Genomic DNA, 14,060 nt, shown 5'->3' with positions numbered 1-14,060 from the left:
TCATTATAAGCCATTTCCTTTAATACTGTCTTTAATTTCTCCAGTAATCATAGTTGGACCACATTTCTCATGAGGTTTTTTTATCCTTTAAGGAATGTATATTCACTGCAAATTATTAAGTTTTTATAATGTTTGCCACTGCTTAACTACTGCGGTACCTTTTGATCCAGTTTCCCAATCTAACTTAGCCAATTCACTCCTTGTACATCGTAGTTTGCTCTGTTCAGATTTAAAACATGTGTCAGAATTTTATCGCCTTGCCACCCCACACTCGTTAAGATCCCACCCAAGGCCATTCTGCAAGTCTTGCCTGTTCCGATTCTGGGGCAGGTGAGGCGATAAAATTCTGGCCATGATTTCTGCCTTAACTAATTCACTCTCAAACTCAAAATAAAATTCTGTGATATCATAACCATTCTTCCACAAGGCTTCTTTTACTATAAAGAGTAGTAACTCTTTTTCATTGCACAATATTAGCTCTAAAATATCCTGTTCCCTCGTTGGTTTGTCAACATTGTGATCTTGGAAACTACCACGAATGTATTCCATGATGTTGTCCTCACCCTAGCAGAACAAATTTGACTTGTTCAGTCTAAATGAATATTAAAGAGAGAGATACAAAAGGGTCCAGAGGGGTAATTTTTTCACATAGAGGGTCTGGAACAAGCTGCCAGGGTTAGTAGTAGAGGTGGGTACAATTTTGTCTTTTAAAAAGCATTTAGACAGTTGCATGGGTAAGGTGGGTATAGAGGGATATGGGCCAAATGCAGGCAATTGGGACTAGCTTAAGGGTTTTTAAAAAAAGGCGGTATAAACGAGTTGGACCGAAGGGCCTGTTTCCATGCTGTAAACCTCTATGACTCCATAATTGCTGTACGACTTTTATTAAATTCACCTTGAATTTCTGGATTTACATCTTGTCACTACGACAGCTATTGTTTGGGGATCTATAAACAACTGTTTTCTGCCTCTTGTTTTTCCTCCGCTCAACCGTAATTGATTTTCCATCTTGACTTTCCCAAGCTAATATCTCTATTATCTTTGTCTCATCTTTCATCAAGTTACTGGCACTCCCTCCCAACCCCTTCCATTTTGCTTATATTTTCAAATAGTCCGTTATCGAAAAACGCTTAGTTCCCAATTTTGATAACTCAGCAACATGTCTCCATAACGGCTATTGGATAAAACCTATTAATTCCATTTACTCTATAACGGAAATAATAATGCCTTCGTCAGAACGTTCTGATCTCAATTATTTGGTCCAGCAAACATAGGCTCAGGTATTTTAATACGTACTTTGTGGCTTTGGCTCACAGCAGTGAAAATATACTCCATATACTTACATTGCTCAGGGCACTCAAAACATGCTTTCCAATCACCAAAGCAAGTTTCCTCAAAGTAATCATTGAAGAAAAGTCATACAGGGGAAGTGGAGACATAGTAGCATTGTCACTGGACAAGTAATCTGGAGAGCCAGAGTGATGCTCCAGGGACTTGGATTCCAGTCCCATCGCAGCAGATGGTGATATCTAAATTTAGTAAAAATCTGGAATTAAGAATTGACTGATGACCGTGAAATCATAGTCAAATGTAACAACTCCTCTGGTTCACTAATGTCCTATAGAGAAGGAAATCTGCCAGTCTTACCTGGTCTGGCCTACATGTGATTTCAAATTCACAGCAATATGGTTGAGTCATAAATGTCACTCAGTTCAAGGGCAATATGAAAATAGCATTGTGAAACTTGGGTTGTTTGTCAGCATGGTCATATGTTGTGTATCCTGTATTGTAATTTGGAGAAAATAGAAATATCCTAAGCCCTGCCCCAGAGAAAGGGAGACTTAAATCATTTGATGTGTAAGATTCAACATGCTATAACAAACAAGTACATCAGAGTCTACAAAGTATTATCCTTAGAGCCTATTTTCTTATGGAAAACATACCAAAAACAAAAAAAAACACTGGTGACTAGAGTCTGTTTATAATAAACTAGGCCCTACTCAATTTGCTTGGATATAGCGCATGTGTCCAAATTCGCAAACACATAACAAGTGTTATGCAACTGCTATTAAACTGAGGCAATTAAACCTCACACATGTTTACAACACTAATGGTGAACAGAGTATTACACTGAGCCAAACAAGCATGGCTTCCTTCACTGGAAAAATTTCACCATCAGTTCTAAAAAAAGAAGAGGTCTCTCTCTCTCTAAGCAATGGTTAGATCATATCTGGTTCTGGGCACCCACAGAAAGGGTATAAGTGCAATGTAGATTTGGTAGAATGAAACCTGTTTGCAAGTTCTGAAAGTTATTCATTCATATAGTGCACCAGGGCACACAAGTTTCAACCAGCACCTCTCTCCCAAACCAGTACATTATTGACACCTTAAAAATGGCCATCACTCAGTGGAGCATATCAATTACTGGTCTAAGAAACTGCCATAAATTATAGCATCTACCCTACAAAATAACGAATTTCTGACAGCTATCCCACCTCTAATTGTTGTATCACAGAATTATTTTAAACATTTGATGGTCATTTCTTCCCTCAATCCATCATGAAACAGTATGAAAAGTTAATGTTTTCTAAATGCACTCAACATGCAATAACAAATCATATTTTTTGGCTCACTGTGGCAGCACGGTGGCACAGTGGTTAGCACTGGTCATGCTAAATTTCCCCTTAGTGTCAGGGGATTAGCAGGATAAATATGTGGGGATATGGGGATAGGATTGTTGTTGGTGCAGGCTTGATGGGCCGAATGGCCTCCCTCTGCGTTGTAGGGATTCTATGATTCTATGATATCACAGTTTTTAAAATTATTTCAAGGGATGTAGGCTTCTCTGGCTTGGCCAGCGTTCATTATCTAACCCTAAATGTTCGAGATAGGGCGAACCGCCTTCTTGAACCGCTACAGTCCATGTGTTATATCTTTAGTAAGGGAGTTCCAGAATTTTGACCTAACGATAGTGAAGGAGTGGCAATATAGTTCCAAGTCAGGGTGATGTGTAGTTTGGAGGGAAACTTGCTGGTGGTGGTATTTTATGTATCTGCTGCCCTTGTCCTTCTAGGTAATAGAGTAGATACTAGCAACAAACATTGATCAGAATGCGCCAAGTCTTTTTTACATTTGTTCTAATTGCACATCAGCACATTTCTGAAATAGACAGCAATGAAAATTATTAGTTTTAGGTTTTTAGAGTACATTTTGTGATCAGGGCAGAAATTTAGCACAAAACAGAAATTTATGTTTGAGGAGTTATTTATTTATTTCAAATTACTCTATATCTGCAGCTGGAAGATGTGGGTGCACTGTGTACCAGCCTCAGTTTTGAAAATAATAAGGATGACAGTAATTGCTTTGCCAGCACTCCCTTGGCATATATGGCTCCCAAGGTTTACAGCTTGGAAACACTTAAGAAGTATTTCATCACTGCATAACCTCAGGTACCGGTACAGCAGTGGGAAAATACCATGGGGTTCTGCTGTAATGCTAACACACTCCCAAGTGCTTATGAAACAGCTGCAAAACAACACCTTTCACATCTTTACTCACCACCTGTTACCTTATGTTGTTAATTAACAGCTCACTCTAATGTATTCATTTCAAAATGTCCTCTTCTCCATGCAGCAAAGTCACACAACCAGACTATGCTGATCAAATTTTGATCAATATGCAATATATTCTGACACCATTATTTTCAATCATCAGCCATTGACTAACTACTGCAATTTTATTCTTTGCTGTAAACATAGCAACGACTGCAAAGAAAGGCACACAACCAAAACCTGTTTTGCTAGTTTCATTCAGGTGGACACTGATAAATCACATTATAATTTAGTTGAAGGTCTTCCCTTTGTTTTTGTTGGAACTTGTTTTTTAGTTTGGAACATATAATTGTTATAAGAACATAAGAACATAAGAAATAGGAGCAGGAGTAGGCCATCTAGCCCTTCGAGCCTGCCCCGCCATTCAATAAGATCATGGCTGATCTGTCGTGGCTCAGTTCCACTTTCCCGCCCTCTCCCCATAACCCTTAATCCCCTCTCTTATCAAAAACCCATCAACCCGCGTCTTAAAAATATTTAGCGAGGCAGCCTCCACCACTTCAACGGGCAGAGAATTCCAGAGATTCACCACCCTTTGAGTGAAGATGTTCCTCCTCAACTCCGTTCTAAACCGCCCCCCCCCATTATCTTGAGGCTGTGCCCCCTAGTCCTACTGTCTTTTTTGAGCGGGAAGAGTCTCTCCACCTCTATCCTATCCATCCCATTCATCATCTTAAAAGTCTCAATGAGATATCCCCTCATTCTTCTAAACTCTAACGAGTACAAGCCTAGTTTATTCAGCCTCTCCTCATAGCTCAACCCCCTCAACTCCGGTATCAACCTAGTAAACCTCCTCTGCACTCCCTCCAAGGCCAAAATATCTTTGCGCAGGTGCGGCGCCCAAAACTGCACACAGTACTCCAGCTGCGGCCTCACCAATGCCCGATACAGCTGCAGCAAGACCTCCCTACTTTTATATTCAATCCCCCTCGCTATGAAGGCCAGCATCCCATTCGCCTTCCTGACCACCTGCTGCACCTGCAAGCTGGGTTTTTGCGACTCATGCACAAGGACCCCGAGGTCCCTCTGCACCGTCGCCTGCTGCAGTTTTTCGCCACGTAAGTAATAGTCCTTCCTACCATTATTCCTACCAAAGTGGACCACCTCACACTTGCCAACATTAAATTCCATTTGCCATTTCCTGGCCCATTCGCCCAGCCTATCTAGATCCTTCTGCAGACTCTCACCACCCTCCGCACAATTTGCCGTTCCCCCAATCTTGGTGTCATCAGCAAATTTCGACACCCTACACTCGGTTCCCTCCTCCAGATCATCTATATAAATGGTAAAAAGCTGAGGCCCCAGCACCGACCCCTGGGGCACTCCACTAGTCACCATCCGCCAATCCGAATAGCACCCATTGACCCCCACTCTCTGCCTCCTATTTGACAACCAATCCTCTATCCACGCTAACACCCTACCCCCAACTCCATGTCCCTCGACCTTCTGCAATAACCTCTTATGAGGTACTTTGTCAAACGACTTCTGAAAATCCAGAAAGACCACATCCACCGGCTCTCCTCTATCCACCGGCTCTCCTCTATCCACCGCCCTAGACACATCCTCATAGAACTCCAGTAAATTTGTCAGACACGACTTCCCTTTAATGAAACTGTGCTGCGTCTGCTCTATCAAGCAATTCCCTTCAAGATGCCTCGCAATTTCCTCCTTAATGATGGATTCTAACATTTTACCTACCACAGACGTTAAACTAACCGGCCTATACTTCCCCGCCTTTTGCCTGGCACCCTTCTTAAACAACGGCATAACATTAGCCGTTTTCCAATCTTCCGGCACTTCCCTGGAATCCAGCGACGTCTGGAAAATAACCACCAAGGCATCCACTATCACCTCCGCCATTTCTTTCAGAACCCTCGGATGCATTCCATCCGGTCCTGGGGACTTGTCCACAATCAGCCCCTCCAGTCTGTCGAGCACCGCCTCTCTAGTAACAGTAATGTCATTAAGACCCTCCAGTCCTACCACCTTTCCATCGCTAACACCCGGCAAATTATTCACGTCCTCCTCCGTGAAGACAGAAACAAAAAAGTTATTCAATACCTTAGCCATATCCCCATCCCCTACCACTAGGTCCCCTTTCTCATCCTCTAAAGGACCAACATTCACCCTAGCCAGCCTCTTCCTTTTTATATATTTATAAAAACTCTTGCTATCCTTTTTTATATTAAGCGCTAGCCCAGCTTCATAGTTTCTCTACCCTTCTTTATCAACTTCTTTGTCAATCTTTGTTGACGTTTAAACCTCTCCCAATCCTCTTCTCGCCCACTACTCTTAGCTACTCTAAATTCCTCCGCTGTTAATTTAACACTTTCCTTCACCTCCTTCGTTATCCACGGCTTATTACCTCTCCTCCTACGGTCCTTTTTGACCATCGGAATAAATTTCCGCTGAGCACCAAGAAAGATCTCCTTAAAGATTCTCCACTGCTCCTCAGCAGACCCTCCCTCCAACACGCTCCCCCAGTCAACACTCGCCAATTCTTCTCTCATCCTACCGTACTCCCCTCTATTCAAACAAAGTACGCGTGTCTGGGAACCCACTTTCTCCTCCTCCATCTGCACCAGAAACTCCACCATACAACGATCACTCTCCCCAAGAGGATCCTTCACCGCAAGGTCCCTAATTCTACCCGCCTCATTACATAGCACGAGATCCAAGATAGCTCGCTCCCTCGTCGGCTCCAACACGCACTGTTCCAGGAAACTATCCTGGCAGCATTCCAAGAACTCCTCTTCGAGCCCACCGCGTCCAACATGGGTCGACCAATCAATATGCAGATTGAAATCCCCCATAACTACGGCCATCCCATTCCTGCACGCCGCACTTATTTGCGCGTTAACAGCCCGCCCCACCTCCAGATCATTATTCGGGGGCCTAGAGACGACACCCACCAGCGTCTTCCTCCCTTTGCTGTTCCTAATCTCCACCCACAACGATTCCACGTTCTGCTCCTTGGCTCCAATATCATCCCTTGCTACCACCTTGATGCTATCCTTAATCAGCAGAGCTACGCCCCCCCCCCCCTTTTCCCTCCTGCCTATCCTTCCTAAACACTTGATAGCCCCGTACATTCAGCTCCCAGTCCCTGTCACCTTGCAGCCACGTCTCTGTAATGGCCACCAGATCGTATCCATTTGTGTCGATCTGCGCCACCAGCTCATCCACTTTATTCCGAATGCTTTGTGCATTCAGATAAAGCGCTTTCATCCCAGCCTTCACCTGGACCCTATTTGCCGTAACGCCACCAACCATACTCACGCCCCCTACTCCCTCTATTATTGGGACATCCTCGGCCTCTTCCCTTACCTGTACCCTATCCTCAACTTTAGACCTCGTAACGTCACCTACCCTTGCACCCTCCCCCCCCCCCAATTAATTTAAAGCAAATTTCGACACCCTACACTCAGCTCCCTCCTCTAGATCATCCATATAAATGGTAAATAGCTGAGGCCCCAGCACTGATCCCTGGGGCATTCCACTAGTCACCAACCGCCAATCCAAATAGCACCCATTGACACCTACTCTCTGCCTCGTATTTGACAGCCAATCCTCTATCCACTATGGAATCCTCTATGTGGAACATGTTACACATAGCTCTCATCACTATCAATATTTATCATATAAACCAATGCCCATTTTTAACCAGATATTATTCTTCAAGCTTTTCTGAGATATAGTAATTGAAAGTCTAATGCACATATTTCCAATTTGTGCAGAAAGTGATAATCGCAGAGGTGGCTTGACTTCATGTGTATATAACAGTAAATAAAATAACAATATATTGTATGAAATAATTGTCTATAAATGGTAAAGAAGGAGAGATGGGGAGCAATGCATTTAACAGATTTAGTTCCAGGATTCCATTAACAATCAAGATTGTAATGCTGTTCAAGCCACTTGATTAAATTGCTGTTGTGCAAATATTCTCCAACTATAAATTATCCTGGATCTCGCAGTAAATATCATTTAAATAAAAACAGCGAAAATGAGCTTCAATATTTAATACACATTGGTTTCCAATGGATAAATATCAGTCTCATATCTGTGTATACGATGATACATGACTATATAATTTGAACTGAAGTACCAGTTGTTAAAGCAATAAAACTGTTTTTAAAAATAGAATAGAGTGATTGAACTATAGCTCCAAAATAATAAACTTCTCCAACATTGTGAAAGGCAACGTGAATTCAATTTTGCAAATCAGTGTTAAAAATGTGAAAGTTTTAAACAGGGAATTTTTAAAAGATTGAAAACATCCAAGTTCTGAAATACAAACTAAAATTGACAATGTGATCATTTAAAAACATAAAATCAAAACAGCTACACTATTTTTGTGAATAGTCAATATTAATAAATGTTTTTATAACAGAAACTTTTATGTATTTAAAAATTACACAAAGAATGTCAAATTACTTTATTGTTTCAACTGTGAGGATTCACCAATTCTGGTAGTTTTTGGTATTAGTTAGTATCTTCATCAATTCAGGGTATTTTGGTTATCTGCATTTTAAATGAGTGTCAGAAACCATGGAGCTCAGTGACTCCACCAGTTTATCCAACAAGGCGGCATTGCAGCATTCAAATAATTTCTTATATGATTCCACGGTTTTCATTCCCACTACTCGGTTCATGTATCGACTATTTATATGTGAAGGACTTTGATATACGAGTCCTAAATTTATCCTTTGCTTTTTTACCTGTGTCCCTTTGTGACTTGTTCATTCTTGAATAGAAGATGCAGCAAGAATGAGAGTCATCATAAGGCCATTTTCTTCCAAGACCATCTTAGAGGAATATTAGCAGAACCTGCAACAGGTTACCCATCTGCTATTTTCTCAGCTGTAGTCACAATATAAGAACATAAGAAATAGGAGCAGGAGTAGGCCATCTAGCCCCTCAAGCCTGCCCCGCCATTCAATAAGATCATGGCTGATCTGAAAGTGATTCAGTTCCACTTACCCGCCTGCTCCCCATAACCCTTAATTCTCTTATTGATCAGAAATCTATCTACCTGTGACTTAAACATATTCAACAAGGCAGCCTCCACCGCTTCAATGGGCAGAGAATTCCAGAGATTCACTACCCTCTGAGAGAAGAAGTTCCTCCTCAACTCTGTTCTAAACTGACTCCCCCTTATTTTGAGGCTGTGTCCTCTAGTTCTTGTATCCTTTCTAAGTAGAAAGAATCTCTCTGCCTCTACCCTATCTAGCCCTTTCATTATCTTATAAGTCTCTATAAGATCACCCCTCAGCCTTCTAAACTCCAACGAGTACAGGCCTAATCTACTCAATCCCTCCTCATAAGCTAACCCCCTCATCTCTGGTATCAACCTGATGAACCTTCTCTGCACTCCCTCCAAGGCCAATATATCCTTTCGCAAATAAGGGGAACAAAATTGCACACAGTATTCTAGTTGTGGCCTCACCAGTACCTTGTACAACTGCAGCAAGATCTCCCTGCTTTTATATTCCATCCCCCTTGCAATAAAGGCCAACATTCCAATTGCCTTCTTGATCACCTGCTGCACTTGCAGACTGAGCTTTTGCGATTCATGCACAAGGACCCCCAGTTCCCTCTGCACAGTAGCATGTTGTAATTTTTCACCGTTTAAATAATAGTCCATTTTACTATTATTCCTTCCAAAGTGGATAACCTCACACTTGCCAACGTTATACTCCATCTGCCAGATCCTTACCCATTCACTCAGTCTATCCAAATCTCTCTACAGACTTTCCGCGTCCTCCATGCAATTCGCTTTCCCACTCATCTTTGTGTCATCAGCAAACTTTGTTACCCTACACTCGGTCCCCTCCTCCAGATCATCTATGTATATGGTAAACAGTTGAGGCCCCAGCACCGATCCCTGCAGCACGCCACTGGTCACCAACTGCCAACCAGAAAAGCACCCATTTATTCCAACTCTCTGCTTCCTGTTAGATTGCCAATCCCCAATCCATGCGAACACTTTATCCCCAATTCTGTGTACTTTAATCTTCTGAAGCAACCTTTTGTGAGACACCTTATCGAACGCCTTCTGGAAATCTAAAAACACCTCATCCACCAGTTCCCCTCTGTCAACCGCACTTACAACATCTTCATAAAAATCCAGTAAATTTGTCAAACATGACTTTCCCTTCATGAATCCATGCCGTGTCTGCTTGATCGAACCATTCTTTTCCAAGTGTCCTGCTATCTCTTCTTTAATGATGGATTCCAGCATTTTCCCAACTACGGATGTTAAGCTTACCGGCCTGTAGTTACCCGCCTTTTGTCTACTTCCTTTTTTAAACAGTGGCGTAACATTAGCTGTTTTCCAATCAGCCGGCACTTCCCTAGAATCCAGCGAATTCTGATAAATTACTACTAACACATCTGCTATTACTTCTGCCATTTCTTTCAGTACCCTGGGATGCATTCCATCCATATACGGTCAATACTATCCTCAAATTTTAAAAAAGCAATGTTGAAACATATTGTCCTCCAGACATCAGACTCAATGACACAACAAAATAGAAGATGCTGGAAAATTTTAGCGGCTCTGACAAAGAGTCATAAAGACTTGAAACATTACGTGGGATTTGGTGCGAGATTTTACAGCGAGATTTTATAGAATAATGCATTCGACCTGAGACTGGAAAATCCTATCCAAGGTCAACGGACATTTCCATTGTCCACCCCTCACCCGCTCTGATTCTGTGATGGGCGAGGCAGTAGAATTCCAGTGATTAATTCTGTTCTCTCTCTACAGATGCTGTCAGATGTGCTGAGATTTTCCAGCATTTTCCGTTGTTTCAGATTCCAGCATCTGCAGTGATTTGCTTTTATCTCAATGACATAAGCCTGGCAGCAGAACAGGTTTCATTATTTGCCTTAACTGGACTATTGTATATAATTTGGGCACCACACTTTAGGAATGATGTAAAGGCCTTGGAGGGAATGCAGAGGAAATTTACAAGAATGTAAAAGAATGAAGGCTTCAGTTATGCAGAGAAACCACAGGAGCTGGGATTCCCCTTAAAACATAACATTCTAAGCGTAGATTTGACAAAAGATGGAGAATTTTGATGAGGACAAAATTCAGTAAACGGAGGACATAAATACAATGTAACTGACAAAAGATGCAGAAGTGAAATAAAAAGATCATTTGTTTTTTTTTAAAGCTGCGATTTATTATGATTTAAAATGCACTTTTTGAAAGGATGGAAGAAGATTCAATAATAACGTTCAGAAGAAATTAGATAAATTCAAAGGCTATGTGATGGTTTGGTGATAATCGCTATATTTCCAAACCTAATGATCGAAGTCTTTAAAATGGTCTTCCTTTGAACCACGTTTATTCTTTGAAAACATTTATGATTGATTAACATATGTTACAGCTTTGAATTTTTCAAAAATTGCTCCTAAGGCTTTACAAACTACAGCCAATCTGGAATGTCCAGATCAAATTGTGGAAAAATTACTAGGTTGTATAACTGTAACATAGTCAAATTATATTACCTCATAAAAGACAACAGGGATGAAAACCATTCATCAAATCATTGTGTACAACTTCCTTGCATAAAACCTAATGTCACACTGAAAACAATAAGAATTGATGAGAGGATTCTTGGCTTGTAAGAGAGTCAGTCCAAACATAATTATTTTTCCCCATAATAATAAATTGCAATCACAAATCAGTTTGAGATAAATCAATCATTAAAAATACAAAAAGGGAAAGTTAAAATCAGTGAGCATTTAATACAAAATGCCCATGGTCACTTTGTATCAAATGGTGTTAAGAGTAAATATGAAATTAATATGGAGCTGTAACCTTTTAATAAAATTATAATATTTAACCTGTAAATATAATTCTCTGTTGAGTGCTCTGAGCCATCTGCTGGTGTACTGTACAGCAGAATGCCACCTTGTAACATTTTAACTTTTAACTTAAAGAGGACAGAAAACATTTTGCTTCTTTGCCCCAAAGTGTGTTCTGTTTAGAATGACATAACTGCGGGCAACTTCAGGCTGAAGTTGTGCTAACTTTCTTCAGATATCTAACAACAGAAGCATAGATAGCCAAATGCCACAAAGCATTCTAATGCACAAGACAATAAATCATTTGCAATAGTTCCCCCGCCCCACAAGAATTGTCTGGGAAAAACAATACAGCCCCAAAATCGGTTTCTCCACAAGGCACAATAGGATTTCTGAGTGAGCACAACTCTGGACTCTTCCTTATTCTCCCTTAGGAATATTGAGAAGGATTATTGTCCACTGAGATCATTTGACGAATGTGAATTATCAAACCAACTGCTGGGATGGTAATTCCAGAGACTTTTGATTATTGAGTCAAAATAAGACAATGTAACCTTACTAATTATTTTTGGAGACGTGACTTTTAGGATATATTTGCAGATTTATGTGTCCTATCAACAAAAGGATATTGATTTCATGGAGAAGGTGCAAAGAACAGGAGTAAGGATGATTCCAGAGTTCTAAACGTTGGAAAGTAACACTTGCAATAACAGCACCAAGCATTATTCCATTCATATTGGCATTAACTCATTCAAAATTAATTGTAAACTACTTTGGTCATAACCTAATGACAAACACACACAAGCTAATCATCTGTCCACAATTATCAGCAACAGTATTATCTTGCCTATAATTATTGGCATAGAAGATAGGAGCAAGAAGAGGCCATTTGGCCCTTTAAGACTGCTCCGCCACTCATTACAATCATGGCCGATCGTCCAACTCAATAACCTAATCCTGCTTTCTCCCCATAACCTTTGATCCCATTTGCCCCAAGCACTATATTTAGCTCCCTCTTGAATACATTCAGTGTTTTGGCATCAACTACTTCCTGTGGTAATGAGTTTCATAGGCTCACCACTCTTTGGGTGAAGAAATGTCTCAATTCGGTCCTAAATGGTCTACCCCGAATCCTCAGACTGTGACCCCTGGTTCTGGACTCCCCCACCATCGGGAACATCCTCCCTACATTTACCCTGTCTCGTCCTGTTAGAATTTTGTAAGTCTCTATGAGGTCCTCCCTCATTCATCTGAACTCCAGCAAGAACAATTCTAACCTAGTCAATGTCTCCACTTACATCAGTCTCGCCATTCCCGGAATCAGCCTGATAAACATTCACTGCATTCCCTCAAGAACAAGAACATCTTTCCTCAGAAAGGGCAACCAAAACTACACACAATACTCGAGGGTGTGGCCTCACCAAGGCCCTATATAACTGCAACAATATATCCCTGCTCCAGTACTCAAAATCTCTCACAATGAAGGCCAACATGCCATTTGCTTTTTTTACCGTCTGCTGCACTTACATGCTTACCTTCAGCAACTGGTGCACAAGGACACCCAAGTCCTACGGCACACTCCCCGTCTCCCAATTTACACCCATTTAGGTAGTAATCTGCCTTCTTGTTTTTGCTTCCAAAGTGAATCTCACCTATATCCAAATTATATTACATTTGCCATTGATTAGCCCACTCACCCAACCTGTCCAGATCATGCTGAAGGATCTCTGCATCCTCGTCACAATTCACCCTCCCACCCAACTTGGTATCATCTGCAAACTTTGAGATGTTACATTTTGCTCCCTCATCCAAATCACTAATATATACTGTGAATAGCTGGGGTCCCAGCACCGATCCTTATGGCACCCCCCTAATTACTGCCTCCCAATTTGAAAAGGACCTATTACATTATGAAGGAAAACTACCAAGCAGGCCAATTTAAATGTACAATTTAAAGTTTTTGCTGACAATCTGAAGACATTTCCAAAGCAAAAGCAAATCTGTAAAAGAATTGATAATACGATTTACTACATTCAGGAAGGGAAGAACTTTGAGACAAATACAGTAATATTATGAACAATTAATATATTAAATTTACCTATGTGTACTTCCAATGAACATTCTGCATTATAAATTTCAATGCCTTCATTCTAACATAATCCTAAATGTACCTGTCATGTTGTAATTGCTGTAAACACCATCACAGTTCACAGGGATGGAGTTATTCGTATGATCAGGACATCAGACTGCCCCAGCAAGTACATCATAAGAACCTGGATGGATGATTCATTCCTGCACTGGACCACCAGTCAGTACCACTGTTGGTGGAATAGTAATTACAGCATGACGAATTTACATAGTAGCCTCAATTATAGATGAAAACATAGATATTTATGTCTTATATATTTATGCAGGAGATATATAAAGAGAAACAAAGTATATGAATTTATAAAATGGACCGCACGTCCTGGTCCAACGTATTTGAGGAAAGATGCAGAGGCATTGGAGGCAGTTCAGTGGAGGTCCACTAGATTGATTTCAGAGATGAGGGGCTTGTTGTATGACAGGAGATTGAACAATTTAGGCCTATACTCTCTGGAATTTAGAAGAATGAGGGGAAATCAAATT

The 14,060-nt window shown here is 40.9% G+C and overlaps 1 protein-coding gene across 6 annotated transcripts in view; it reads right to left on the bottom strand.

Moving 5' to 3' along the window:
- The window catches only part of LOC145360325 (uncharacterized), a 319,226-nt gene that overhangs the window by 250,654 nt on the left and 54,512 nt on the right, over positions 1-14,060 (bottom strand). For 2 of the 6 annotated variants that reach the window (XR_013889692.1, XR_013889695.1), the window contains exon 1: positions 13,604-13,753. The exons of the other annotated variants lie outside the window; for them this stretch is intronic. The gene's annotated coding sequence lies outside the window, so the exon portion shown is untranslated. Of the gene's footprint in view, positions 1-13,603; positions 13,754-14,060 lie in introns of those variants that run through there. 6 annotated transcript variants of the gene reach the window in all.

Source organism: Carcharhinus amblyrhynchos, chromosome 30 (genome assembly GCF_965287045.1).
Source record: "Carcharhinus amblyrhynchos chromosome 30, sCarAmb.v2.hapA, whole genome shotgun sequence".
Taxonomy (NCBI): Eukaryota; Metazoa; Chordata; class Chondrichthyes; order Carcharhiniformes; family Carcharhinidae; genus Carcharhinus; species Carcharhinus amblyrhynchos.
Note: the sequence above shows the minus strand (reverse complement) of the source record. Positions and strands in the feature narration are given on the sequence as shown.